The following is a 26,306-nucleotide window of genomic DNA, read 5'->3' as shown; positions in this document are numbered from 1 at the left end:
TAATATTTATACCATGCAGGGGACACTTAAAACCTCTTAGAGCAAGTGCAAATTCTAGATTTTTTAAAGTTCACTTCATCGAATAGTGTATGAGTGGTACCACATAAAGTTTGGCATTTTTGTTTATATAATGCCAAAATCAGAGTCAGGCAGTTTTATTTGTATGATATAATGAAATCCTTTTGGATGTGACAACTGCTTTATATGAGGACTTTTTCTAAAAATGTCATTGAATTGAACTCAAATACCACGATGTCAGTTATATCTCTTATACTACTGCTTTTATTTAAAAATGCATAAAAGCAGTACTTTGGATATCATGTGCCAAGCCCACTGTAATGCAATCATTTCTTATTCTTCTTCATGAATCAGACAACTGTTTAGAATACTCTTCTGTTACATAAGACATGATAATAGAAACTTAACAGTATTTCATGTATATTTGAACAGTGGACATTATACTGTGATAAAGTAGGTCATTTACAGAGAGCTCTCACCCACAAAGAGCTTGAATTATATCAAGATTTTATTTTGTGTGTGTGTGTGTTTGCTTAACTATGCATAGTGTTCATCAGCCTGTGCACAAACGGTAAGTGGATCATTTAAGCATCTAACAGCCCTGTCCCTATTAAAACCTGGAATACAATTTTTTACCATTGGGTCATTAAACAGTTTTGAGACTTACACTAAATCAAACAGTGGAGAAGACACAGAGTACAGTCACTCAGACTCCAAGTGATAAAAAAGAATTTAGTATCAAACTATGGGCTTGAGAGTGGGTGTTCACCAGTTGCTGAACACTGAAAGATTGAGCAAAGATGTGTGTCTTCTCCAAAAAAATATATATATGTAGATTTTCACAAGTTTTGAGAAGAGTGAACAGCTGTTGGATCATTGCTTAAAATGTTTGAGAGAATGAGTAGGGATGAATTTTCTGAGTTGTGATCAGACAAACCCTACACTGTCAGCTAGCTCTGCAAGATGTTGTTCATGACCTTGGTTGGGATAGAAAATTAACATGGTTTCAGGAAGAAATTACATTTGAAGTTCTATGAGGGACTTCAGACAGCATGAAGTAGAGGTCTCTGGTGGAGTCACTGTCCATGAGGGTGTTTAAGGAAAGGTTGAACGTGGTGCTTAGGGACATGGTTTAGTGGGTGACATTGGTAGTAGGGTGATGGTTGGACCAGATGATCTTGGTGTTTTTTTTTTCCAATCTTTTTGTTTCTATGATTCCTAAAGTTGTTGGATAAAGAAGTCATATCCAGAGTGCTCAGGGTTTTCTTTGGAAATGAATTGTGTTTTAAAATATTACTGAATTTTAAAGAAGTACTGTAGTGCATTTACCAGGTGTTTTCTTAGACACTGGCAACAATGAATCACACTGAAAAGCAACAGGGAGTTTTAGAGGAAGGCTACTGATCTGTCTTTGCCGATACATTATTCAGAATGTTTACGTGAAACAGTGAAGGACTGAATCTTATCTAAAGAACGACTCTTAATAAGATATTTGCCCAGCTGACACAATGTGCTTGATCACCAGTGTTGTTTGAGAGTAAAGAAGAAGATTGTATAAATACTTCAATGTTTAGCAAGAAATTTTCTTTCAGTGCAAGGGAGTACCGAAAGGTACAAGGCCTCAACACAGGAAAAAAAAAGAAAATAGCTGTATCAATAAGTTAGGCCCTGTTTAATTCTTGTTCCAAAAATGAAAAATCAAAACATACAACTTTTTTGTTGTTCTTCTTCTTCTTTTTCCCAATTTATATGTGAAATTACCACAGGTTTATAAAAGAACATTCTGAGGAATTTGAGTCCCCAGCCATATTTTGAAGAAGTTGATGAAAGATAATTTTTAATGAACTCTCTCAGGGATTTGAATTTGTACCTGGAGCAGAGTAATTTGTATTAATAAAATATTCTGTTCTTGGGATTGATGCTTACTCTGTTTCACATATGTTCAGCCTATGTTTGGCATTGTACATGCACACTTGTGAAGTGCAGCAGAATTTGTGTTTTTGTAAGAAAGTGAAAGCTAGCAGTGACAACGAAAGCTGAAACATAGTTTCTACCAGACCTATTCTGACTTTCAGCAAGGATGTTACAATTTCTGGAAGAGATCTGATGAAGAAATTCAATTGTCATTTGCGTATTCAGTAAAGCAACTAAATTCTGTTACTAATTTTTCTGTGCCAGAAAAGGTACTGTGGACTTTGTCCCCTTTTTGCTTTGCACAGATGCTTAGGGACATGGTATGGTTTAGTGGGTGACATTAGTAGTAGGGTGGTGATAGGACCAGATGATCTTGGAGGTCTTTTCTGACCTGAATGATCCCTTCCCCTCCCCTTGTTATAGGAAAAAAAAAAATAAAATAGTAGTGACATTAAAATTGTTATATACACACTTCATAGTTTCCACCCTTTTCCCCAGTGTTTTGCTCATCTTTCCATTGCTCTTTTGGGTCATCACATCAGGAGTTTCATTCTCTTTCTCAATCTTCACTGATTTACAGGTATTTTACATCTTTAGTTACTATATCTGGTCACTTTTATTGCATGTTAGATACTATGTCTTAGTTTTCTTTGTTATCTGTAAACCCAGTTTTGTCCAGCTCTGTTTTTCTTTAGCTGAACACTGGGTAATTGTATATAGCCATGGGATCCCCACAGCTGACTCCATGCCCTGTCTCCTATAATCCCATTTTACCATTCACACCCCATCTAGTATCTCCAGTATTCAAAACCTTTTATACATGTATTGTACCAAACCTGTATTTCTATACATTGCAATGTTATGTTAGTTAGAAATATCTCATTCTGCATAGAATAGCTGCTTGTTACTGCTATCTCTATGAAGTTATGGCAGTATTACACAAAGATAAGCAAAAATAAAACAAATCAGCACAACTAAACCTTATAAAACAAAGCTATCGGCAGGTCAAGACAAGTTCAGACTGACAAACCACTCTCCTGAGACCTTACAGATTGAGTAAAGAGCTTGTAGTGTGTTATTGGTAATAGTAGTACTACATTGCAGGGCTACGTCGTGAGACATGAAAAGGTAAGTGAAGGCCACAAACTGATATATGTAATTGCTATTTGCTACTGAAAACAGCACCATTTGCTTTTGACCTTTGCTTCTTAGCAGTTTTGCTATACTTTGCCTTGGATTCCTTGTTGGGTGTGGTCGTGTATTGGGTTTACATGGCAAGGTTTTGGTAGCAGGGGAGCTGCAGGGGTGGCCTCTGTGAGCAGATCCCAAGCAGATCCCATGTCAGATCAGAGCCAGCTTCAGCCAGTCTAAAAGCGACCTGCTGCTGGCCAAAGCCAAGCCAGGGAGTGACACTGGGTGGGCCTCTGGGAGAGCAGATTTAAGGAAGGGGAGGAAAAAAACAAAACAAACAAAAAAAAACCCTGCAGCTGGGAGACAGGAGTGAGATCTATCCCTGCATCCTCCAAGGTCAATGCAGAAGGAGGGCATGAGGTGCTCCAGGCATGGAGCAGAAGTTCCTCTGAAGCCCATGGAGAGGCCCCTGGTGGAGCAGGCGGTCCCCCTGCAGCCCATGGGTCCCACATGGAGCAGATCTCCATGCTGCAGCCCGTGGAGGAGCCCTGGAGCCCTCAGTGGAGCAGGGGCAGAGAGTGCCAGTGAAGGAATGGAGACAAAGCGTTAGGGACTGACCACAGTCCCCATTCCCCTTTCCCCTGCACTGCTCAGGGGGAGGATGTAGGATAGGGTGGATGGAGGGAAGTGTTTTTTTTGTTTGTTTGTTTGTTTGTTTGTTTGTTTTAGTTTGTGTGTTTGTCACTGCTCTAGCTTGTTAGCCATAGGTAATAAATTGTATTAATCTCCCTATGCTGAGTCTGTTTTGCCTGTGATGATAATTGCTGAGTGATCTCCCTGACCTTACCTCACCCCCTGAGCCCTTTTCATTGTACTTTTTCTCCCCCTTTTGCTTTGAGGAGGGGAAATTAGAGATCAGTTGTGGTGGAGCTCAGCTGCCCAGCTGGGTAAAACCACCACAGGTTGTGAGACATACAACTGAAGGATTTCTTTCTCTTGGAAGGCTGATAGGTTTTTTGCAGAAAAAAAAATATATATATAGACAGTGTCCTGTACTATTAGTCTCAGTTAACCTTCTGAATAATATTAAACCATCATGGAACGTGAGTTCTCTGTAATTAAGATGTCTTCTCCCAAGTTAGGTATCCCCTGTAAGATGAAGAACTCCAGAAACAGAAATATGTTGTATAACTTTAAAGCAAATGAGGATAAAGTACTGACAAAGTCTTTGATGGTCCTATCAAGCCATTTTGTGTATTTTCTTGAACTCTGATTATTAAAGTTAATCATATTATGTGCCATAGTCTCTAAGGGACAAATGCAGCTCACCCTAAATTTGGAGGGCTGAGCATATTATTAATTTGAGTGATTAAGGGAGAATCAACCTGGAAAAGCAGGTTTGATGTGCTGGTGGCTCATGTTTTCTTATGAAGTTCTTTCATTCAAGAATTTCACTACCATTTCTGAATCCACTCTATGCTGTCTGGTAGTACTCCATATTCCAACCTCTGAAGAGGACAGATTATCTTCTAATGATTTTATTTTACTATTCTTAACATGCTCAGGCCTGATCTTAACTGATGTATGCTACTGAAAGGTTTTCATATTTTAGCTGCCTGTACATAAATCTAGACTGAAGTCATTACAGTTTAGCTGAGTGGGATTTAGCAGCCTAATGTCATTTTAGTTGGCCTGTGATATTTGCTCAGTTCCAGAAGACTGTTCAGAAGGTCTACCATAGGATCCTGTTTTATATCTGGGTATTGTCCCATTTGGATATCATTAGATTCTTATATTTACCTAATCTTACCCATAAACTTCCTGGCTTTGAATATCAATTTAGAAGAAGGTGGTGGCTGACCGTCGATGTCCATTTGCTCTTTTAAACAAAACTCTAATTTCTCATGTGCTGACAGCTTTTCTTTATGATGTCACTTATCAGAATTTATCATCCATGTCGGACTTATTTTTTATGCTGTTGAACTGAACACTTGCAAGCCCAGAAGGAAGTTGAGCTTCTCACAAATCACAACCAGCCTAATACCAGATGGTTACAAATCACACCCAGCAGAAAAGTTGGATCTTGGATTGCCAAGAAATAGTATATAGAACTACAAAAACATCATGGGCAAATATGGGATCTTAAGAAAATAGGCCAACAGAAATAAAGAAAAAAGACAATGCCTTAATGTTGCATTTTTTGTGTCACTAAATTTGACTTCAGTGGCTGAGAGGAAACACGGGCTGAAACCAGAAGTAGAAAAAGTGACAGAATAATTAATAATGAACAGCAATTGAGGATTAGTATGGAAATACCAACAACAGACTTGAACATATCTCAGCATATCACCAGAACCTTAATGTTAGGAAGAAACACCTCAGGATCATTACACAAAGAACAATGCTGTCATTCTTACTTGAAGTATAACTCATAAATCTATCAATGTCATTTTTGTAGCCAAAGAACAATTATTCCAATGAGATGATTGAAACTAATCTATCATCTTTCTCTGTGACTGCAGGAAAACTGTTAAAAGCTAAGGCAGTGAAAGTGACCCAGAATAAGTTAGCAAATGTTTCTACATGTACCTGGGTGCCCAGAGAATCTGTGGATGCCCCATCCCTGGAGGTGTTCAAGGCCAGGCTGGATGGGGCTTTGGGCAACCTGGTCTGGTGGGAGTTGTCCCTGCCCATGGCAGGAGGTTTGGAACTGGATGGAGTTTAAGGTACCTTCCAACCCAAACCATTCCATCATTGATTCTATGATTCTATGTGAAACGAGAAGTTAGCAATAAAGAAAAATCATAACTCTGAAGAAAAGCATGTGAGAACAGCACAGATAGGACTATGATATTTATAATGCTTTTAAGGACTAAAGTCAACACAAATGATTCTGTTCTGTTGTATGGAAGAGAGTTATGTGTTTGTGTGCAAAACATATGCAAAATATTTTGCCAGATGTTAGCAAAGAATCAGTAGCATAGTTCTGGGACAGTTGACATTTCATCTGTAATGGGCTTACACTGTGCAACATTTGTAGTCCTTTTTTCTTGTTTTAAGTAAAATCTAGCTGTTGCAGTTTGTAGCTCCTCTGGGGTGACTAGAGATCTCAGTTGTTTACCAGTTATATTACAGAGAGGCAAATGGGGAGCAGTAAGAATGGTATAATTGTGGAGATATTTCTTCAACTCCTGCTATTACCTTGACCCAAACAGTTGTTCAAGGACTTCAGGGTATATTTAAAGACTTTTCTGTCATAAAAAGGAAGGTTTCTTGACTTGTGAGATGATGTGATGTTGTGAGGAAAAAGAAAACAACTGGATATAGAACAGAGGACTAGTTTGCTTGTGGTTTTTAAGTTTGTTGGCATGAATGATTCACAAGTAGTTTATAGTGAACAGTAACTTTTAAGAAAGCTAACAAAGCTTCTCTGTAAATGAAGTTAAAACATAACTATATTTTGCTGGCAGAATTCACACTACAGTAAGTGATGCGCTTTCTCACTTTTTTTTTTTTTTTAACCTTCCATATGCAGCATAACCTTCCATAGACCCTTGTGTTGTCATAGATTGAGAGAGACGAAAGCTGATCAAGTAAAAAGATAGGATCAAATAGATACATTTTTTGTTTGATTGTTTGTTTGTTTGTTTTTACGGTGTACCTAAATTTTTTTTGTGCTTTTATATTAAGAATCCGTGTATCTGTCATTAGGTATTCTAATGCATACAGGGTCTTATGGGAACAATGACAAAAATATTTCCTAGTGGTCTGATGTCTGTATTTAACTTTTCAGTGGTTGACTGTTATTCACATTTATTAGTATCATTATCTGCCAGATTTGTTAGGTGGTGATACCTGAAAAGAGTCAAAATATTTAGTGAGGTTATATCAACGTATTGCATATTTGAGAAAGGTTGGTAGTTACTGCATATAAATGAAGAAATAGAGAAGTATTATGTAAAACAGATTTAGATCTTTATATGTACAAGATCAGAAATATATTTGTGTTGTATAATTATTTTTCATGTGTTCTGAATGGATACTTTCCCAATCAATAATTATTTCTTAGCAGTAATACTTATTCTCTATAATGATAAGTAATACTTATTTCTCTACAGCACTAACTCATCACTGTTTTAAAACTAAAATATTTTCAGATTAGCTCATTTTCATAATTTTAGCATGAGACATGAAATCATTAATTACTCCCATACTAGGTACAAGCCATTAAAACACCACTGTTATACATTTTATTATTCCATTATTCTACCAGAATTCTAACTTTGAACAGCTGCCTAAAAATAAAAATCCATACATGAAGTGCTGACTTCATAAATTTGCCAGGATGAATATCTTAATCTCTTCACATCCCATTGCAAAGGACAATCCAATGCTGTTGTCTGTTTATTTAAGTATCGTGCAAAGAAAAACATTATTATCTGAGCATATTCAAAACTGTTGTTCTGTTCCAGTGAAAGCTGCTGAATCATCAGACTTCTGGTATTTTCAGTGCAGAGTGGCAAGACTGTTTGACAGAACACCTTTCTCTCCTTAGCTACTCATCAACTTGTAAGTAGAGTCTCATATTTTCATAATTTTCATCACCTCCAATTAAATGTTTGGGCTGCCTTAGGTGAATAACAATTGATAAAATTGCTTCACCTCTATTTTCCCTTTCTCTTATATAAAAGCATTTTTCTTTAATGTCTGGTGCTCCTTTAAAGCTTGTAACACATTTAAGACAGCATTTACAAGTGCTTTAGGAGCATTTTTTTTAATAGGCCTGTTCAGCACCTATCAGAGTGCTGTTCAGTGACCTGTATTACTCTTGGAGTATAAAACATAAGTAGGAATAAGAATACGATGGATCATCTGTAACAAACACATTGCTACATTAGTCTGATAGAGTTTGTTCAGAATGGTATCTAGCAATCAGTTACTAGAGTTGGTGATTTCCATTAAATGGTACCTGAACAGTTAGGGTCTATTATTATCCACCCCCTTTATTTTCAGATTATTTTTATTTTATTTTACATACTTTGTTCTTCCCACTGTTATTGTATTATTGTATTCTGTACTATGTTACACTATTTGAGAGTACACTTCTGTGTCATTCAGAAGGGTAGTCTAAATGGTTATGTCTGTCCTATCTTCAAACATATGCATGAAGGCAACATACTCAGTCATACACCTACTCATAACCCGAGAAAGTTAACATAAATCACGAGTGTATTTCATTGGAACTACACCTGGATTAACTGCAGTGTGCACTGTGTCAGGTACTTACTACTGAGTTACAGAAGAAGGAAATTTAAATTTGGGGATGATGAAAGCAGTCTTCAAAGTCATTGAATGTCATGAGTTTTTTCAACACTCTTAACTGTTGAATAATTTTGCTTTGCTTCTGTATTTTCTTTTATCATATTAACATAAAAGTGAAAAAAGCTCTTATGGGGAACAAAGCCAGGTTTTTATGTGCTGTCCTAAAAACAAAAAAAAAAAAAAGCAAGAGTATGATTGATGTCAGTGAGACAGAACTAAAGACATTACTGCTTGACTAGTGTTACACTGTGCATGATATCATTGAACAGGTGAAAGTGTAATGTGGAAAGGTGGAATAAAGGCACACATTTATAAAGGACTCATCAGATGACACAAAAATTCATGATCTTTTTAAGGGCTATTACAATGCTGTACATTTTCAAAGCCTTTGAAGAGCTTTAGTTGTGTAGCTCCCTTTCATGTCAGTAGGAGACATACTTTCCTGTGATAAGGTTTGGCTGATTTTATCTCACACATTTTGTTACTGAGCAAATCAGACCTTGGTCACTTTTATTATGGCATGCTATGAATTTTAAAAGCATGTTTAAACAATATTAGATTAAGTAATGAAGCAAATTGTAAGTGCAAGTTTTCATTTTGTCTTAGCAGTTTCATTTTCACTTATGGTCTTAATGTAATACAATCCCCTGAATATTCAAGAACAGTTTTTTCAGTATTTCATTGACATTACCATTTATCATTGTTTCATATTTCCTTCCTTTACTTGGAAGGAAGGAAAAAATGGTTTCAGGACTATTACTAGTTATGAAGGGAACAAGTCCGCTTTTGTGTGTGTTGATGTTAAAATGTTTATTAATGTTATTAGTTTTAGGATTTAATTCTATGGACCTGGTACTGACCAATGAACTGAGAGTGGAATTCACATGCTTAGTAAATATCCATCATCTGTGCTTTTTGGAAAGAAAAAATAAAATCTATCACAAATATTTGCTATTTTAGTGAAAGCATTCTTACCTTTTAACTAAAGGTTTATATAGAGGATTATACTATTGTTTTTTAGTAAAATGTGAGAGAATAAACTGTCAGCTATGCTACAGCAGAACTTCAAGCTCCAGAGTTAAAAGGAAAAACAGCTTTTAGCCATCACTCAGTCATTTGATTTGAAGGCAAACTGGACCATGGAAGAAATGAAGACACGTTTCTATGTTGTTGGTTTCTAATAACAACAGAAGAGTTGTTACAGTGTTAAGGAATGTTATATCATCTTTCTTTGAAGAACCTCTACTGAACAGAAAGGATGAGTTGGCCCATACCCTCCCCTTATGCCCTCCCCTTCCAGCCCCACCTTCCCAGGTGCCCTTATGCAACAGGTTTGAGGCTTGAGAGACCCGTGGGTGAGGATGAGGTAGAAAGTGTACCCAGGAGGATGCCTAGGGCGAGGAAGTCGACTCCACACGTTAGGACTGCCTCCACCAGGACAGAAAGAAGGTTGATTGTTGTGGGCAACTCCCTTCTCAGGGGAACAGAGGGCCCTATTTGTTGGCCTGACCCTACCCGTAGGGAAGTCTGCTGCCTCCCTGGGGCCAGGGTCAGGGACGTTGCCAGGAAGCTTCCCAGCCTGGTTCGCCCCTCTGACTATTATCCTCTTTTGATAGTCCAGGCAGGCAGAGATGACATTGAAGAGAGAAGCCTGAAGGCTATCAAACGGGACTTTAGGGGAATGGGACAGTTAGTGGAGGGAGTGGGAGTACAGGTGGTGTTTTCGTCTATCCCTACGGTGGCAGGGAGGGGTACTGACAGGACACGGAAAGCCCACCTGATAAACACATGGCTCAGAGGCTGGTGCCAGCACAGAAATCTTGTTTTTTTTTGACCATGGGGCGCTTTACTCAGCACCTGGCCTGATGGCTGCAGACAGCTCCCTATCTCTAAGTGGAAAATGGATCCTGGGCCAGGAGCTGGCAGGGCTCATTGAGAGGGCTTTAAACTAGGTAAGAAGGGGGATGGGGCTGAAACAAGGCTTGCTGGAGCTGAGCCAGGGGGAACAATGGCAAGGCCAGGGGATAAGGCAATGGCCCAGCTGAAGTGCATCTACACCAATGCACGCAGCATGGGTAACAAACAGGAGGAGCTGGAAGCCATCGTGCAGCAGGCAGGCTACGACTTGGTTGCCATCACGGAGACGTGGTGGGACCAGTCTCATGACTGGAGTGCTGCAATGCCTGGCTATAAGCTCTTCAGAAGGGACAGGCAGCACAGAAGGGGTGGTGGGGTGGCTCTCTATATTAGAGAGTCTTTCGATGTTGTGGAACTCGAGGCTGGGAATGACAAGGTTGAGTCCCTTTGGGTTAGGATCGGTGGGAAGGCCAACAAGGCTAGCGTCCTGGTCTTGGTCTGCTATAGACCGCCGAACCAGGATGAGGAGACGGATGAGGAATTCTACAGGCAGCTGACAGAAGTTGCAAAATCGTCGGTGCTTGTTCTCGTGGGGGACTTCAACTTCCCTGACATATCCTGGAAACACAACACAGCCCAGAGAAAGCAGTCTAGGAGGTTTCTGGAGAGTGTGGAAGATAGTTCCTGACGCAGCTGGTTAGTGAGCCTACCAGGGGTGGTGCCCCGCTAGACCTTCTCTTCACAAACAGAGAAGGACTGGTGGAGGATGTGGTGGTTGGGAGCTGTCTTGGGCAGAATGACCACAAAATGGTGGAGTTCTCTATTCTTGGCGAGGCCAGGAAGGGGACCAGCAAAATGACTGTATTGGACTTCCAGAGGGCTGACTTTGAGCTGCTCAGGACACTAGTTGGTAGAGTCCCTTGGGAAACAGTTCTGAAGGGCAGAGGAGTCCAGGAAGGCTGGGCGCTCTTCAAGAGGGAAATCTTAATGGCGCAGGAGCGGTCTGTCCCCAAGTGCCCACAGACGAGCCGGCGTGGAAGAAGATTGGCCTGGCTCAACAGAGAGTTGCAGCTTGAGCTTAGGAGAAAAAAGAGGGTTTATAATCTTTGGAAAAAAGGGTGGGCCACTAGGGAGGACTATAAGGATGTTACGAGGCTGTGCAGGGACAAAATTAGAAAGGCCAAAGCTCATCTGGAGCTCAATCTGGCTACTGCTGTTAAAGACAACAAAAAATCTTTTTACAAATACATCAACGCAAAATGGAGGACTAAGGAGAATCTCCATCCTTTACTGGATGCGGGGGGAAACCTTGTTACAAAAGATGAGGAAAAGGCGGAGGTGCTCAATGCCTTCTTTGCCTCAGTCTTTAGCGGCAATACCGGTTGTTCTCTGGATACCCAGTACCCTGAGCTGGCGGAAGGGGATGGGGAGCAGAATGTGGCCCTCACTATCCACGAGGAAATGGTTGGCGACCTGCTATGGCACTTGGATGTGCGCAAGTTGATGGGGCCAGATGGGATCCACCCTAGGGTACTGAGAGAACTGGCGGAGGAGCTGGCCAAGCCGCTTACCATCATTTATCAGCAGTCCTGGCTATCGGGGGAGGTCCCAGTTGACTGGCGGCTAGCAAATGTGATGCCCATCTACAAGAAGGGCCGGAGGGCAGACCCGGGGACCCATAGGCCTGTCAGTTTGACCTCAGTACCAGGGAAGCTCATGGAGCAGATCCTCTTGAGAGTCATCACGCAGCACTTGCAGGGCAAGCAGGCGATCAGGCCCAGTCAGCATGGGTTTATGAAAGGCAGATCCTGCTTGACGAACCTGATCTCCTTCTATGACAAAGTGACGCGCTGGGTGGATGAGGGAAAGGCTGTGGATGTGGTCTACCTTGACTTCAGCAAGGCTTTTGACACCGTTTCCCACAGCATTCTCCTCAAGAAACTGGCTGCTCATGGCTTGGACTGGCGTACACTTCGTTGGGTTAGAAACTGGCTGGATAGCTGGGCCCAAAGAGTCATGGTGAATGGAGTCAAATCCAGCTGGAGGTCGGTCACTAGTGGAGTCCTCCAGGGCTCAGTACTGGGGCCGGTCCTCTTTAATATCTTTATCGATGATCTGGATGAGGGCATTGAGTGCACCCTCAGTAAGTTTGCAGATGACACCAAGTTAGGTGCGTGTGTTGATCTGCTCGAGGGCAGGAAGTCTCTGCAGGAGGATCTGGACACGCTGGACCAATGGGCTGAGGTCAACTGCATGAAGTTCAACAAGGCCAAGTGCCGGGTCCTGCACCTGGGACGCAATAACCCCAAGCAGAGCTACAGGCTGGGAGATGAGTGGTTGGAGAGCTGCCAGGCAGAGAAGGACCTGGGAGTATTGGTTGGTAGTCAGCTGAATATGAGCCAGCAGTGTGCTCAGGTGGCCAAGAAGGCCAACAGCATCCTGGCTTGCATAAGAAACAGTGTGGCCAGCAGGGCTAGGGAGGTGATCGTCCCCCTGTACTCAGCTCTGGTGAGGCCGCACCTCGAGTACTGTGTTCAGTTTTGGGCCCCTCGCTACAAGAAGGACATGGAGGTGCTTGAGCGAGACCAGAGAAGGGCGACGAAGCTGGTGAGGGGCCTGGAGAACAAGTCCTACGAGGAGTGGCTGAGGGAGCTGGGCTTGTTCAGCCTGGAGAAGAGGAGGCTCAGGGGCGACCTTATTGCTCTCTACAGGTACCTTAAAGGAGGCTGTAGCGAGGTGGGGGTTGGTCTATTCTCCCACGTGCCTGGTGACAGGACGAGGGGGAATGGGCTAAAGTTGTGCCAGGGGAGTTTTAGGTTGGATGTTAGGAAGAACTTCTTTACCGAAAGGGTTGTTAGACATTGGAATGGGCTGCCCAGGGAAGTGGTGGAGTCACCATCCCTGGAAGTCTTTAAAAGACGTTTAGATGTAGAGCTTAGGGATATGGTTTAGTGGGGACTGTTAGTGTTAGGTCAGAGGTTGGACTCAATGATCTTGAGGTCTCTTCCAACCTAGGAATTCTGTGATTCTGTGATACAGAACTACGTTCGCTTTATGGTATAGGAATATTTCCCCATGGCAGGGACGAATCAACTTCTGATGCAGGACAGTGTTAAGATTTCCTAAGATGTGAACTAGGGTGTAACTAGGCTGCTCTGCTGCATCCTGAAGAAATCAGAGAATCACTGAATCACAGAATTGTCTAGGTTGGAAGAGACCTCAAGATCATCGAGTCCAACCTATGACCTAACACTAACAAGTCCACTGAACCATATCGCTAAGTTCAACATCTAAACTTCTTTTAAAGACCTCCAGGCATGGTGACTCCACCACTGTCCTGGGCAGCCCATTCCAATGCCTCACAACCCTCTCAGTAAAGATGTTCTTCCTAATATCCAACCTAAAACACCCCTGGCGCAACTTAACAAATGTTAAGTCTAAAACACAAGATGCATTAAAAAATTGCATGTGTGAATTGTGAATAAGGTGGAAGCACTTGTTGTGACATGTGTTTTCAATTAAATTTATGTCACTGGAGCATAATGGAGAGCAAGATTAGAAACTGGCACCTTGTTGTATGTGAAACAAATGTAATGAAGAGGCATGTGTCTAGAAATGAATATGTGTCTTTATGAATGTAAGACCTTCAAAGAAACATGGTGTGCTAAGACTTAATTGACTAAATTATGATTAAAGATAAGGGAATCATAAATATCTATAATCTAAATGTAACAATGATAGAAGACAATTAATTTCTACCAGGACTGGAAACCAGGTAGCTTTAAAGTGATGCAGAGATTTTCTGTTCTGTTACTTTCTGATGATATACTACAAGGCACATTCCAAACCTGCTAAGTTTATTTTACAAAGCATATTCAGGAAATGAGTTTGTAGAGAAAGGTAGCTAGTAAAAATGTATTTCAACTTTGAAGTTTAACACCTAGTTAACCTCTTTTTCAGTCTGTTAAAAAATACCTAATCTCAGCAGAACAGAGTTTCTGGTCAGCTTTTGGAGCACAGCTCTGCTTTTTGAATATTGTGGTTTTTGGGGGAGTGGTAGATAGTATTTATTATGCTTGCCGTCTATGAAGCTTTTCGACTCTCCTAAGAATCATACTGAGAAATAATTAAGTATGGTTTTGGATTTTGTCCCATAACAAGTATAACTTGTACTAACAGTACTAACTTGTACAATTAATAAATCTATAGAAGTAAAAAGACAACAACAAAAGAACAACAACAAAAAAAACTACAGTGAAATTATTTCACCATTTGTTCATGACTAAAAAAAAATAATTTATGAATGCACTTGAATTTACCTGTCCTAAGTTGCACCATTCAAGTGCAGCAGATTAGTTTGACCACTAAACATGAGCCATTTGTTTTAAAGTTTGGCTTGCCTTTTTTTTTTTTTTTTTTTTTTTTTTTTTTCCCCTTCATTCGTTCACTGGTTTTTAATTAAAACAAACAAACAAAAAAAACCTTTATATTTAGGAAGAAACTTTAATGTTTTGAGCTTTCCATCTCGAAATCTAATATGCAAGTTCTTTGAATGGTAAATTACAGTGATAAAATATACTTTCACTGTTGGTAAATCATTCCTTTTTCCTTCAGAATGAATTGTAAGTTTAGAATTAAACAGCTTGATTCAGGGTGTACAATTTTAAGTAGCTGTATAAGGAAAGGAATTTGAGAAGCACTGAGAAGTGGAAAAACTTTTGGTTACAATGTGAAGACAAGCTGTGTGGATGATTAATATTCAGGAAGGCCAATGAAAATTTAATTCAACTAACTCAGGTTAGTTGAATCTCATCTCATTTTCTTTTGCAGTTCCTATATAAACACTATTTTCATCTCTCTGGTAGTTCATATCAGCTAATTCCTGTACAACTACAGTTGCTGACAGTAGGAAAAACATTGTCTTTGCTTTTATAAGTACTCTTTGAAGCCTACAGAGCAGAATTGGCACAGACTGTTAGTAATAATTGAAATTACTTTTCTGAAAGTAACTTATCTCATCCTAACACACCTTACATTTTTGTCTGCTGTAATTTTCTTTCTTATATCCCTTTCTGGAAATAAAAAGAAAGCTATAGTGAATCAGTGTAGAGTGCAGGTCTCATTAAAAGCTGTTTCAACACTGTGCATAGGATGTGTTGGGAAATACACACAGAATGAATATTAATTTGTAATGTGTGCTGGGAGTGCGAGAATGATCCATTTCAGAAGAATTTTGGCTTTGATTATTTAACATATTCCTTCTGTTTTTACTGACCAAAAAAAAAAAAAAAAAAAAAAAAAAAAATCTGTAGAATTGTGTATTCCTACAGGATTGTGAAAAGTCCTCTATATTTTAAAACAATTGTTAGAAATTGATTAGCAGGAATCTGTGCTTACTAGAGGATGATAACTGTTCTTTTCAGTACAACCAGCAGGCACATTTCTGTAGTCTTATTTATTTATTTTGTCTGAAAATAAAATTTAAATGTTTCTGCCAGAATGCATATTAAAGAGAAGATTTTTATTTGTTTATTTATTTATTTTAAATCAATCTCTGGTAAGTGTGTGTGAAATCTGCTTAAAACAAGTCATTCCTTTTTGTTTGCCATGGAAGCTTGTAGTGGATTTCAGTAATCAGAGAAATTGCAGCAACTAGAAAGTTAGAGCAAAAAAATAGGTGGATAGTAGCAATATGTTAATCTATGAGGGTTTTTTGTTTGTTTGTTTTTTAAGTTTCTAAGGAATATCTGTTGCTTCCACTTCCTTCTTAATAAATTGAGAAGCATTTTTTTAAAAAACTCACAGAAAGATGAGCTTCAATTTGTTACTGCTGAGAATAAGTCAGTATATTTTTATTATGTTCTTGCTCACTCTGACCAGGTGAGTTTTTGTGTTTGAGGCAGAATTTAGTGGAATCTCAGACAGAGAGGGGCTGAGATTTTCCCCTCCGGGCACAAGGTGCAGTTGCTGCTCCAGGGCTTGACTCTCTTGAGACATGAGCAGAATTCAGCCTTGAAGGGTGGGACTGAGCCACATTGCTCTCATTCGACTGCTCAAAATGTTGACTTATTATTGAATTATTATTGACTTATTATTGAATAGGGATACCCCATTACCACCACATCTTAAAATGCTTTGGCTTCTATTTTTTATTTTATTTTTATTTTCTTGTGTAACTTGATGTGATGGATATGCTAAGTCAATTGACTTAACTGTGCTTTAATCATGTTTTAGTATTTTTCTACCTTTTTTTTTTTTTTTTTTTTTTTTTGTCACAAGGAATCATTGTAAAATGATGTAATTTTCTAAGCTTTCCATGCCATATAACCAGATAATAAAGATTAAATACACACAGGACAGAGTAAAAGGAGACAAGTGAGTACTTGAAGATTTTGTTCATTATTATGTGCAGACTTTATAATTAACTCGTTATTTAAAAACAATGTAGCATCCCTTGATGGACAGTGCCTATTTAGGATAACTGCTGAAAATAATTTTTAGAGATTGTGCTTCCTGACACGTAACGTGATATACGCTTACTGTGTTCAAATGTCCTGAAAAAGGAAACACTTCATGCTTGGTCACATATGTATATATTAAAAGATATGATGTTTTCATAAAGTGTCACTATCCAGTGTTATAGTACTGTCTGCAAATTTGAAGAAATAATCTTCCTTTGCTCAGTGGACAGTAATTTCAGCATGTGTCAAGTGTACTTTCTGTTTGGATTTTGAGTAGGAAGCACTATGGATCTCACAGTGAGGTTTTTATTATGGGGCACACAACAAATGAACAGCAATACCAGGAGTACTTACTGCGTTGATGTGCTCTTTATTTAGAGATGTGTATACCCTATGCAAAATGTTTTTGAACAGAAGATTTACTAAGAGAGAGACTCAATGAAGCCTGCAAATACAAACCAGGGTGTGAAGGTTTCCTAACCAGAGTCCTCTTGGACAATCCATCGGACATGTAGTTTTCTTCAAAATCCATGTTCTTTTTCTCTGCACAGATTGCCTCTTGAAGACAGCCCACATCTTTAAGTCTGTGACTTTGTGTGTGTGTGTTCTTAGTAGTGTACTTGAAAAGATACACTGTGGTAGTATGTCGACCCTATGCAGTAGGACTTCAGATAGTCATAAATATAAGTATTCATCTCTTTGACAATATTTGTGAGGAATTATTTTAAAAGATTACTATATAAAGTCAGTGGTTCTTTTGGTTTTCCTGTGCAGGCCATGTAAGACAAGTAATCCTCACTTTACATGGAATCCTTATGTGTGCTTCTAATTTTGCTACCAGCCAAAATGTAAACATGGATTTTCAAGAAAGGCCTAAATTTGTACTACCTTAGTCTTATTTGATCATTTATGCCAAAAGCAACCAGAGCAAAACTGTGCTAAATCAGATTATAGCCTTTTGTTTTCCATTTGCATGGTTGTATTTCACTTTGTAAAGCACAGTGTGGAGTGGAGGCATTTAGTAAATACTGATGTACTCCAGCATGTCTGAGACCCTGTATTAGCTCTCAGGAGCAGAAAAGAGATTTATATGAGCTGTCATAGTATTAATATTAGTAACGATTTCTCCCTCAGCACTCTGAGAATTAAGTTGCTTGTCCTTTGAATATAAAGTACAACAAAATAGAACTTTATTGAAAGGCAATATGAAGTTTTAGGTTATGAAAAAAAGTGTGTCAGTGGTTAGAGAGCTGATTTCCTCCAAGCCATTGTAGTGGGATTTTCCTAGACATCGTTATGCCCTTATAATTTAGTCTTCCATCATTGTGCACGTGTTAATTATTGATAGGTAGCTTAACTTATCTTTGTATTCATTCTAGAAAGAGAAGACACCTTTTGTTTTCTCATTTGTTAACTGCAGTTACACTGCTGTGGTTCATTGCCTGGTTTTGGAAGATGTAAAAACAGAAAGAGTGGAAATAGTTCAGGACTCACAGCATCATACCATTACAAAATATAACAATTCCCACTGGTGCAAATATGAATTTTATATGTAAGGAAGAAATGTGTATTTGCAGGGTAAGCCCTGCAAACATTTTTTTTTTTTTTACCATATGCTCACATATACAATATAAATGCAACTTCTCTTTATGTATGTTCAGTGATGAATTCAGGCTGATTCTATTAGTTCATAGAAATCTTAACCAAGAAGTTCACAAGTGTTTTCCAGCTAATTTTGATTTCCTTGGTTTTAGTTTATTCAGATGTTAGGGTTTTTTTGTTGTTGTTGTTGTTTTGTTTCATCTTTTGTTGTGATCCCTTTCTTCTAAAATGTTTGGGGATCTGATGATCTCAGATTGATTACATAGATACGAAAGAATTCAAAGTAACAAATCCATTTATAACACTGATACTCAGATGTCGTCTCTGGAGAATATCCCTAGTCTCTAGAATAAATTTTATTTTACAATGGTATTTTCTGACATAGGATTTTACCTGCAGAATGTACCTTCTTATGTTGATACTTTCTTATTTGTATCTGTTCTCCACCAGAACAGTTATTGCTATTCCTTACTGTGCTCAATCCAACAAAACTTACTGGGAGCAGGAGGGCCATGAGGCTGATCAGAGGGCTGGAGCACCTCTCCTGCAAAGACAGGCTGAGGGAGTTGGAGTTGTGCAGCCTGGAGACGAGAAGGCTCCAGTAAGACCTTAGAGCAGCCTTCCAGTACCTAAAGGGGGCCTACAGGAAAAGTGGGGAGGGACTCTTTGTTAGTGATAGGGCAAGGGGAAATGCCTTTAGAGTAAAAGAGGGTAGATTTAGATTAAACATTAGGAAGAAATTCTTTATTCAGAGGGTGGTGAGGCACTGTTACAGGCTGCCAAGAGAAGCTGTGGCTGCCCCATCCCTGGAAATGTTCAAGGCCAGGCTGGATGGGGTTTTGGGCAACCTGGTCTGGTGGGAGGTGTCCCTGCCCATAGAAGGGAGTTGGAACTAGTTGGTCTATAAGATCCCTTCCAACCAAAACCGTTCTGTGATTCTATGATTTATTTCATGTTTTTCTACCTTTCAGATATTGTTTTCTGAAATATACTTTCTTAGTGTACTAACTGAAGTATTTTTGTCAGTGCTTTGTAAACAGCAAAAAAGGGATTCTTACAAAAGGGGAAAGTCTTAGTGTATTGTTCCTGTTGCTTGGCATGAATATTGTAAGGAAAATTTCCAATCAACTTGTGCATGGGAACAGTGCCCACACAGCAGATGGCTATGGGTATAACCATACAGAAGACTATGTCCATGCATTGAATGTGTTTACTGAGGACAGATTTCCCAGGTTAGAATTTCATGTATCTGCAACTTCTGTGCCAATGAATATGAGAATATGCTACTGTTACTCATCTTCGCAAAAAGTCTAGCTTTTTAACGTTTTTCTTATTTGCATAAAGTCTTCCATCAAAATAAAAAAACTTTTTTTTTGTGTTGACTTTATTGCATATGGGATGAACAAGGATTATTATTCTTATTTTTTTCCAGTTCTTACACGGGACATATAAATAGTAATTAAAAGAGGTAAATGTATTATCAGCTAACAGAAGGTGGGCCATTACATAAATTTAACATAGCTATTTGTGCCTAAATTGACATAGCGAATAAATGAAAGTGAGATTCACTGGTTCCCCAGCTTTTTCTTTAATTTATTCTGATAAAGGACCATTTTATAATCAGGTCCTACAGCGCTTATTTGTATCATTAAGTTACTTGCTCACATGTAAACATTTGTGGAATACCACTATTGATTTGCTTCATATAAGTACATTCTTTTGCTTCTTTCTGGAGAAACTTTCATCATACTCATTTATTTCAAAATGCTGTGTGTCTGTCAATAAAATCAACAACCAGTTCCAGGAGAATCTATTCTAGTCTTTGTTCCTGAATCACTTTTTTCTTATCAGCTACCCATGAATGTATAATTTGAAAGAAACAAAAGTATTAAACCTATTTTGCAGTCCTGGTCAAATGAAATAACAGGTGGTTTAAAAATCATAAAAATAATGGAAACTGACTACAGTGTTTGAGTACAAAGTTTTAAATAATATATATATATGTAGAGATAATGTCCCTATATTTGAAACTACATGCCAAGTAGCACTAGGATGATTAACTGATATTTCTTATCAGATGATTATTGATGTCAGACCTATCCTATATAAATAACATTGTTTAAAATATTATTTTTTACCTTTAATTTCAATGTAATAGAAATAATACTTTAAAATGTTTTTTTGCTTGCAATTCTTCTGTATTTTAGAACTTTTTCAACTTGGGCTGTTGCAATTTTAAAACGTATTTAAAATATCTTTATTACTGTTATTAAAAAGACTACATATCTAAGGATGAAACTCTTTGATAGATTGAATTCTGGAGGGAAAAAAAAATAAAGTTGAAAATATGGTGTTCCTTTATTCCTTAGGGGAGAGGAAGCAGTGTCTGCTATTTTCTTATATATTCAATATTATTGATCTTCACTGTTCTTTATGCTGGTGAGAATGTCAGCATTTGGGAGAATGGAAATCTCATTGCTTCTGCAGTATTTGTTGCAGAACAGCCAAGTAGCAATACTTCGAATCCAGAAAGGCTTGGTTCCCGCCAGCAAGAGATAACTGTATTGTGTAAACAAAGGCAATGTGTAGGAGGTTTTCTTCTAAAACCCCATGCAGCCCACAGACTAGATTTATTTTGGAGTACAGGAACATCTGCAAACATTCAATTGGGCAGAAAGTATATTCCAACTGTTACCGTTTTATTTTCTGTCTGTCTTTTAGAGGGTTAGCAGACGTTGATTGACTTCAGAAAGCAGTTCCATACCTGTTCCATATTCTCTGAGTAAATCTTCTCACTAAATAAGTTAGAGTAACTTAGGAAATGCATGGTTTGCTTTAAGATAGGGTTTTTTCATAGCATTGTTTGACCTTCAGCTCTGAAAACAATTTTATAATTTCAATTTTGCTGGATAGTGCATGGTACCTAGAGAGGTCACAGGGAGGTTGTAGGTTCAAAGCATTCCAATTTGAGACATGATATAGGACCAAGGATTTCAGACATATTTTTCAAATTTCTTTTCCTTTTACTGCTTGTAGTGTATATACATTGTGAACTGATTCCATCCTCTTCTCTGCAGAAGGTGTTTGTTCTAAAGGGGTCTTACAAATGATACTGTGTTCAGTTGCTCATAACAACTTGTTCTTTTTTTTTACATTTTATGGTTCTCATACTAACAGAATCAATAGCAAAGCTCCCCCTTCTTTTTACATTAATCATTAACACTATACAATATGTAATCTGGGCTGCAACAGAATTACTTAGATTCAATTAAATCTTTGTCAGTTTAGCAAGCTATATATATATATTTTCTTGGTTTTCCTAACAGCAGTATCAGTTTGTTTCCTTTGTTAGACAAATTCTAGTCTATTTAGTAAATATCCCTATTTACCAAATATTTAAGATGTTAACAGTATTCAATATTATTTTAATAAAATGAACAATGTTTAGCACAGCTAACCTAAAGTTTACAACCTAAAGTAATTTGAATAACTGAATGTCACTTTGTCTAGAGTAAACCATTTGCAGCAGCACTTGCTTTTCCAAAAGAAGGCAGAGTGAAAACTCCAAATGTTATGTTGATAAATGTCTCGTGTAAACCTATTGCATGTGTGTGGATAAGACATCTAGATACTGACATTCTCTTAACATTATTTATATCTGCAGCAAAAAGCAAATGATAAGTGCACTCAAGTGCACAGAAAGTTAAGTGTTTAAGATGGCAGCTTAAAATGAGATCTATGTACTCAGAGGAGAAATAGCCTTTAGGCAGTTCAAAGCAAGAACTGCAGAGGGCAGAATTGAAAGAATAATTCTTCTTTTCATTGAAAACATGGAGAGTTTTATTAAAGGGATTCAAGTTTCAATCTGCTCATTTTTCACTTTACTTTCTTTGAATTTGTCTGTGATTAGAAATGATCATAGTAAAATATTTGGTTGGGATAATATGCAAATTAGTTCATCTGCCAGTGACCTTGTAGATATTATGAAACCTTCACATGCAAATACCTGACAAAATAATAATAATAATAATAATAACAAATTACAAACAGTGAAAAGACAATTCCAACCAGGCAGAAAATTAGAGTATCTGCCAAAATAGCACACTTAAATTCAATCAAGAAACCTTGAGGAAAAGTAGTAAAATATATAATGTATATATGGTAATATATATGATATATATGGGAAAAGAAGGCATTTCTGTACTATGCAGGCTGAAAAAAATGTCTGTCACATCATTTGCCTGAAGAAAAATAATCTTTTATATTCCTTCAACTTTTTAATAATTTCACTTCAATTATGATGTGGTTTAAAAATTCAGCTTTAGTTAATCTACAATTTCAGCTGCTGTGATGCATTATAGTGCGAAAACAAATATGTCACCCCCTTTTTATCTTCTAATGTATATTTTGTCTGCTGTTCTGACACGTAAGACTTGTATCAGAGCTATCTAAAAAGAAAACCTTCTGGTACAGTTTTCTTTTAAATACTTAAATGTAGTCAATGTAAACATTATCTCATTTAAATGAATTTTCTGTTTACACATGCAAATTTTAACATAATAATTGAACTACCAGTATTTACACTGAAGTGTCAACAGTTCTCCAGGATAATCCTTTCAGAGATACTTTAAAGCCATAATATCAATTTTCTCACGTTTGATTTATTTTCAAAAATGTGTGACTTTCAAATGATGATATCATGGGAAATAACCTGATCTTGCTGCTGCATTATTTTTCCAGGGTTGCGTATGTGAACAAGTGTGTGATATTTCCTTGTGGCTGTTGTAAAGAAAGAGTAAAGTTCTTGTTACTAGCCAGTAAATGGACTGCTCTTCCAATGGGGTGTAAAAATTGCATTCTTGAAGCGGTCCAGAATCCCAGTGTGTGAAACACTCCTCATGTGTGTTTCCTGTAAGTTGGAATTTTTGTTATGGTTGGCACATCACAGACATCCTACATCAGTCTTTTCAACAATGGTAAAATCACATTTCTGTCTGTTTTCAGCCACACTAACAAAAGCTACGAACTTTGTTGAAAAATAAATTGCATTTCCTAAGAGTTCTCTGAATGCTTCCCCACATTTTATATTATAATAGCAAATAGAGAATCATCATCCACACTGCAGGGACCAGGCAGCTCAGCAGCAGAAGGAGGCTATAATTTACTCTAAGGCAAGGAACAAAATTACCTAACAGTTACCAGGCGTATATCTTACAAGCACAGCAAGAATAGGAGAACAAAGTTTGATTGTTTTTATTTTAGTATATTTTCTGTATAAGGCAGAACAAAGTGAGCTGTAAGAATGGATTGCTAAAAATATAAATAATCTTGTACCAGAGCTTAAAAAAATCAGTAAAACTCTGATGTGGATTTAAGCTTTGGACCCCCTGATACAGAGTTGATCAGATGTGAGGTTCTATTTAGTACAACCCCAGAAAGCAAGGCTGGTCAGTGAAAATATCCTTATCCTTTCTAGTACAGGATTTCTGCTTTGTGTTGTGATGGTATTACAAGCCAGCATGCAGTGATTAAGTCTTTTTTTTTTTTTCTGTATAATTTAATTTCAATTTTTATTTTGAATTTTATTTATAAATATACTGACTGCCAAGATATTGGTGGACATGTATATGCAGAAAGTCTTAATATAATTAGCCCAGCATTTTCTGAACTCCTTGTGTTGGGTTTTGCCCTTGAGGAAGTAGCAGTGAGCCCTCTCTCCACAAATGACATTGATAATGAATAATTTGGTTGTAGCTTAAAGCTTAGACAATGTATTGCAGGGATTCTGTGATCTATAAGGTGTACTGCTGAAGACATAAGAAGTATTTACTGATTATGTTTACCGTTACCATTTAGAAATGTTAGACCTCACCTAGGCAAATAGGCAAATACTAACAGGTAGAAAAAAAAAGGGCGGGGGGGGGGGAAGGGCAAGACGAAGATACATAGAGACATTGTACAGCTTTTATAGATCAACAATAAGAAAATATGGGTATTGACTGAAAAAAAAAAAAAAAAGAAGTAAATGAAAATGATTGGTCTCGACTCTAGTATACGGCAATAGAGAAGAAAGAGCAAAGGAAAAGAGAAAAGAAAAGAAAGAGCAAAAAGAAAAGCAAAAGGGAAAGTCAAGCACAGAACAAATTGCTTACACCTATGTGAGAAAAGGTACAAATTTATGTAGCCAAAGCCTTTTTCTTGGAACAAATGTTAGCAGAGCATAGCCAGAAAACAGACATGGATTATATTTGAGAAGCAGGCTGTGGGAGGATACAGACCTTTTATGTTGCTTCAGATTGTGGGAAATGGTAGCTCCACATTAACACTACATGTATGCATTTGTATGTTTGTTTATGATTCTATATATATATATACACAAATATACAAATATGTATATGTGCACTAATGTACACGTGTCTGTATGCATGTGTGGAGAGTTGTCTAGGGATCTAAATCTGCTGCAGATATTCATTTTCATATATATATAAATTATTTTTATTGTGCAGATCTGTTTGCTATGGTTGTATTAAATTCATTTATGTTGTTACTCCCTTCTGTGTCTTTAGTGTGATTGTATTTTTAGACTAATGAAGGAAAGAAAACCTGAGCACTTTAAGGTAAAGTTTAATCAGGTAGTTGAAGAGACTACGCAAAATAATTTGGAAGCAAAGACACAGGCTAGAAGACCAAAGAGCTCTTTCCAGTCATAGGTGTTAAATTCCATCATAAGGCTCAGTTGCTTCCTGCTGTTTGCTTTGTAACATAAAACTGGCAGAAATGTAGGCACAATATTCTTACTCTTCTCTTAAAAAGGTAAACTAACATACATGCATGAAACTGTTGTTAGTTTTAGTCTAAAATCTATAATCTGGGCATAGTAATGCATCTTTTACAAATAAACCATTAATGAAATGAATAACAAAACTAATGTCAACAACTATGATGGAGCTTTGCTGCATCAGAAAGTATCTCCACTAATTTCATTAGAACTTAAAGCCCTTGTATAGTTATCTATATATATGTCCATATCTACTGCACATTGTTAGGAAATGGTGATATTTCTAAAAGCAATCCTTTTGTTCTGCATGGTAAAGAGAATCAGACAGGGAGATTAGTAATATTCACTGAACATGGGATGCTTCAATAAGAAGTTGTATCAACAAAGATTGATTTTGAGACTAGTGGAATATTTAAATTTTTATTCTGCCTCTTGGTCCCCTATTATAAATTGAAATAAAGAAATACTTCAGCTATGCAGGTGTGTGACATACCTTTCAAATATCTTATTTCTTGTACATGGATTTTCTGTTGAGTGTGTTGATACTAGTCACCTTCTCTGAAGCATCCACTGCAAATGTGCCATCTTAAAATAGATATTATAATAAAAATATTCTCCCCCAATAAATAAACCTTTTTCTGTATTGCTATACCACTTCAAAACTTTGTACTCTGATTTGTCTGTGTAAGGTTATAGCCTTATTTACCTTCACTGTCCTACTAGTGGTATGCTTTGGTCTTGTCTTCCTTGTTTTGAGGTGCTTCTCCCTCTGTTTTTGAAGAATTCAGTTGGGACTGACAACTTTTTCATAGAGTTTTAAAAACAACATGTTTTGTTTCTCCCTTGTTGATTTTCACAAACTAGATATGGTCCACCATTAATGCATTCTCATCTGAGTGTATTTACACATAGCGCTTTTGGAAGTAATAAGCACTTTGTTTCATCTAGCATATAAATCAGTAAATACATAAACAGGTACAGATTTATGACTATGGTTTGGAAAACTGTTGTGCTTAATACACAGTTCAGCAAGCTTTATCTGAATGTCACAGAGGACATTGAATATATCTGTAATAACAAGGTCATTTTTTATATAATTAATAGGTTGGAATTTCTTTTGTACCAGAGTTTCAAATAACTTCAATTCTCCTAATCAGGATTATTGGATATGGAGTGGGTGTCCTTGAAACATGCAAATTATCTTATGAAATTCAGTCATGCGG

General features: G+C 37.6%; 1 protein-coding gene across 9 annotated transcripts in view; it reads left to right on the top strand.

Annotated features, from left to right (window-relative positions):
* The window catches only part of CDH18 (cadherin 18), a 625,567-nt gene that overhangs the window by 120,956 nt on the left and 478,305 nt on the right, over nucleotides 1-26,306 (top strand). For 5 of the 9 annotated variants that reach the window (XM_084508748.1, XM_084508749.1, XM_084508743.1 and 2 more), the window contains exon 3: nucleotides 7,536-7,632. The exons of the other annotated variants lie outside the window; for them this stretch is intronic. The gene's annotated coding sequence lies outside the window, so the exon portion shown is untranslated. The remainder of the gene's footprint in view (nucleotides 1-7,535; nucleotides 7,633-26,306) is intronic. 9 annotated transcript variants of the gene reach the window in all.

The sequence above is a fragment of the Aythya ferina genome (assembly GCF_964211825.1).
Source record: "Aythya ferina genome assembly, chromosome: 2".
Classification (NCBI taxonomy): Eukaryota; Metazoa; Chordata; class Aves; order Anseriformes; family Anatidae; genus Aythya; species Aythya ferina.
The sequence above is the reverse complement of the archived record's forward strand: the minus strand, read 5'-3'. Positions and strand labels throughout refer to the sequence as shown.